The sequence below is a fragment of the Miniopterus natalensis genome, chromosome X (assembly GCF_054644295.1).
Source record: "Miniopterus natalensis isolate mMinNat1 chromosome X, mMinNat1.hap1, whole genome shotgun sequence".
Classification (NCBI taxonomy): domain Eukaryota; kingdom Metazoa; phylum Chordata; class Mammalia; order Chiroptera; family Miniopteridae; genus Miniopterus; species Miniopterus natalensis.
This window is the reverse complement of record NC_142103.1, coordinates 53571098-53575577: the sequence shown is the minus strand read 5'-3', so window position 1 is coordinate 53575577 and position 4480 is coordinate 53571098. Positions and strand designations below refer to the sequence as shown.

Below are 4480 nucleotides of genomic sequence, written 5' to 3'. Positions count from 1 at the left end.
AAACAATAGTCACAGGCACTTGAAGAGGTAGAAAAACTGTTGATTTGTTTAAACTAAAATCTGTTTTCCAGTGACAGCATTTCAGAAGCAGTGATATTTAAAAGGTAAGGTGCTGCATGCTGACTTCCTGAAAGACAACTCTAGAACAAATGCTGAAAGTGATTCATTTAACACTTGTAGGGGGTGGTTCAATAAATTAAGAAAAAAAGTGTTTGTTTATAGATTAAACAGTACATTAGACATGTACTTCATATAAGAAAGGTTAAAATAAAGAATTATCTGGGGGTCTGGAATGAATTAATACAATTTACATCATTTCTAATAGGAAGAAAATAATTTGGCATTTGAACAAATCACTTCTCGAACAGCCTTCTGAAACAAATTAAGTTCAAGCACCAAAGTTCCACTGTATTCAAATTACCAAAAGAGAAAAATTGCCAAATACAATATATCCAACAAAGTTATTCTTTAAATATGAAGGAGAAATAGCTGGGCATTGTTTTGAACACCTGTAGTCCCAGCTATTCAGGAGGCTGGGGCTGGAGGATTGTTTGAGCCCAGGAGTTCTGTTATGTAGTGTGTTATGCAGATCAATATGTTCGGCATCAATATAGTGACCTCCAGGGAGCAGGGAACCACCAGGTTTCCTAAGAGGGGTGAACCAGCCCAGGTTGGAAGTGGAGGAGGTCAAAACTCCTGTGCTGATCAGTAGGTATGAAGGAGAAATAAAGACTTTTCCAGATATACAGAAGCTCAGGAAACTTACCACCAAAAGACCTCATTGCAGAAAATACTCAAGAGGGTTATTCTATTTGTAACAAAGAAGGACACAAAACTAGAAGTAAGATCACCAACAATCACATGGAGTAAATAGTGATAATTTGTGACAACAGAAACATAAAAAAGGGTTAAAGGTCTGAATTTGCAAAAGTGGTTGGAGATTAGATGCATTCAGAAGAAAAAGGACTACTGTATATATGAAAATTTCATTTACAAAACATAATGGTAACCACACACACACAAACACTAAACAGACACATAACTTAAAGAGAAAACAGAAAAAAGGTATGGAATACCAAAAAACAAAAACAAAATACAGAAACACAAGAAAAAAGAAACAGTGGAGGCACAGAAAACAAAAGATAAGAAGACTATAAGAAATCCTCAGACATCAATAATTACCCTAAATCTACATGTACTGATTTTACCAATAAAAAGCACAGAGTAGATTGGATCAGAAAACAAAACCCAACCATATGCTACTTATAGGAAACACATCTAACCTGCAAAGTCAAAGTTAGACTCAAAGTGAAAGGGTGGAAAATGATTCTCCAACCAAATGGCATCCACAGAAAGGCAGATGTAGCCATACTTTCATCTGACAAAATAAAATTGAAGATAACAAAGATAAAAAAATGGATATTTAATTATGAAAAAGAGGACACTACTTCAAGAAGATAACATTTCTCAATATATATGCCCCCAATCAAGGAGCAATGAAATACATAAAACAACTATTAATAAATCTAAAGGGAGAAACCAACAAAACTGCAATCATATTAGGGGACTTAAATAACACATTGACAGCTAGAGATAGATCATCCAAACAGAAAATAAAGAAATATTGACCTTAAACCACACATTAGATCAAATGGATATAATTGACATTTACAGAGCTTTTTATCCCAGAATATGAGATTATACATTTCTTTCCAGTTCACATGGAACACTCTCAAGGATAGATCAAATGTTGGGATAAAAACTAACATAAAGAAATTGCAGAAGATTTAAATTACACCAAGCATATTCTCCAACCACAATGTTTTGAAATTGGAAATCAAGGGCAAAAAGTAATCTGGAAAAAACACAAACATGTGGAAATCAAACATGCTAATAGCCCAGCCAGGCATGGCTCAGCGGTTGAGCATTTACCTAGGATCCAGGAGATTGGGGCTCAATTCCCAGTCAGGGCACATGCCCGGGTTGCGGGCTGCAGATGATCAATGACTTTCTCATCATTGATGTTTCTATTTCTCTCTCTCCCTCTCCTTTCCTCTCTCTGAAACCAATAAAGATATATTTTTTAAAAAACAACAAAAACAAAACAAAACAAAACAAAATCCATGCTAATAAAAATGACTGTATTAAAAAAGAAACAAAAGCTGAGATCAAAAGATATATAGACCCCTAGCTGGTTTGGCTCAGCAGTTAGTGTCAGCACATGGAATGAAGGGTCTTGGGTTCTATTCTGATTGAGAGGCACGTACCACAGTTGCAGGCTTGATCCCTGGCCCCAGTCAGGGTGCATGTGGGCGGCAACTAATCAATTTGTGTCTCTCACATCAGAAAATGATTGATCTCTCTTTCTCCTTTTCACTCTCTCTGAAAAAAAAAAAAAAAAAAAAACAATAGAAAAAATATCTTTGGTTGAGGATTAAAAAAAACAGAGAGAGAGAGAGATAGAAAAAAGGGAATGAGAATGCAGCACATCAAAACTTTTGAGATGCTGTGAAAATAGAAATAAAAGGGAAGTTTATATCATTACAGGCCTATCTCAAGAAACAAGAAAAATCTCTAGTACACCATCTCACATTACATCTTATAAAATGAGAAAAGGAAAAATAAAAGCAGCCCAAAGTCAGCAGGAAAAAAGAAATAACAAAATTTAGAGCAGAATTCCTTGAAATAGGGGCAAAAAGATTGTACAAAAAATAATACAAAAAAAGTTGGTTTCTTAATATTAATAATGTTAATAAAATTGAAAAACTCTAGGTTAGACTCAGTATGGAAGAAAACAAAAGTAGAAAAAAATCAGAAATGAAAGAAAATGTACCTCAGAAATTACAAAAATAAAAAAGATCATACAAGAATACTATGAAAGACTATATGCCACAAAATTCAATAACCTAGAAGAAAAGGTTAAGTTCCTATAAATATATAACCTTAAAATCTAAATCCACTGATCAACAGTGAGAGAACTGAAACAAGCATCCAAAACCTCAAAAACAGTAAAAGCTCCAATTAGATGGCTTCACTAGTGAATTCTACCAAACATTCATAGAAGATTTGATACCTTTCCTTTTCAAACTCTTCCAAAAAATTGAAGAAGAGGCAGTACTTCCAAACATCGTTTATGATGCCCAAAATAACCCTGATACAAAAATCTAGCAACGGTAACACACACACACACACACACAAAACACAAAAAACAAAAAAGCAAATGCCTACAGACCAATATCTGTGATGAATACTGATGCAAAAATCCTAAACAAAATACGAGGAAACAAATACAACAAAAAATTAAAATATAATACATCACAATCAAGTGATGTTCATTCCATGGGCACAAGAATGATTCAATATATGCAAATCAATCAATATAATACACCACATTAACAAAATAAGATAAAAATTATATGATCTTTTTTCTTTTTCAAGTTTCTTTATTGTTGAAAATATTACAGATGTCCCCTTTTTACTCCCATTGATCCCCTACACCCCACATCCATCCCACCCCAAGGCTTTCCTCATACCAATGTCTTTGTCGATGGGTTATGCTTATAAACATATAATTACTTTGATTAATCTTTCCTCACCCCCTCCCTACATTCTCTCTGAGATTCCTCAGTCTGTTTCATGCTTCTATGTCTCTGGATCAATTTTGTTCATCAGTCTCTTTTGTTTATTATATTCCACATATAAGTGTGATCATGTGGTATTTGTCTTTCTCTGACTGGCTTATTTTACTTAGCATAATACTTTCCAGTACCCTCCATGGTGTGCCAAAGGATAAAAGATCCTTCATTTTTACAGTTGCATAGTATTCCATGGTGTGAATGTCCCACATACTGTTGGGCACTTGGGCTGTTTCCAGATCTTAGCTATTGTAAATTGTGCTGTTATGAACATAGGGGTGCATAAGTTCATTGTGATTGGTGTTTGGGGTTTCTTATGATATATTCCAAGAACTGAGATCACTGGGTCAAATGGTAGGCCAATTTTTAAACTTTTGAGGAAACTCCATATTGTTTTCCATAGTTGCTGCACCAGTCTGCATTCCCATCAGCACTGTACTAGGGTTCCCCTTCCTCCATACCCTCACCAGCACTTGTAGTTCATTGATTTATTGATGGTAGCCATTCTGACAGGTGTAAAGTGATATCTCATTGTGGTGTTAATTTGCATCTCTCTGATGATTAGTGACTTTGAGCATTTTTTCATAAGTCTCTTAGCCATTCGTATATCCCCTTTGGAGAAGTGTCTATTTAGGTCCTTTGCCCATTTCTTAATTGGGTTGTTTGACTTCCTTTCATTAAGTTGTACAAGTCCCTATATATTTTGGATATTAACCCTGTATCCAATGTGTCATTGACAGATATTTTCTCCCTTACAGTGGGCTTCCTTTTCATTTTATTGATGGTTTCTTTTGCTGTGCAGAAGCTTTTATTGAGATGTCCCATTTCTTTATTTTCTCCTTAGT

The 4480-nt window shown here is 34.7% G+C and overlaps 1 non-coding gene across 1 annotated transcript; it reads left to right on the top strand.

The window, feature by feature from the left end:
- Positions 1-488: 488 nt before the first annotated feature.
- LOC148090487 (signal recognition particle RNA) lies at positions 489-782 on the top strand. Its single transcript, XR_015713764.1, has one exon.
- Positions 783-4480: the final 3698 nt, after the last annotated feature.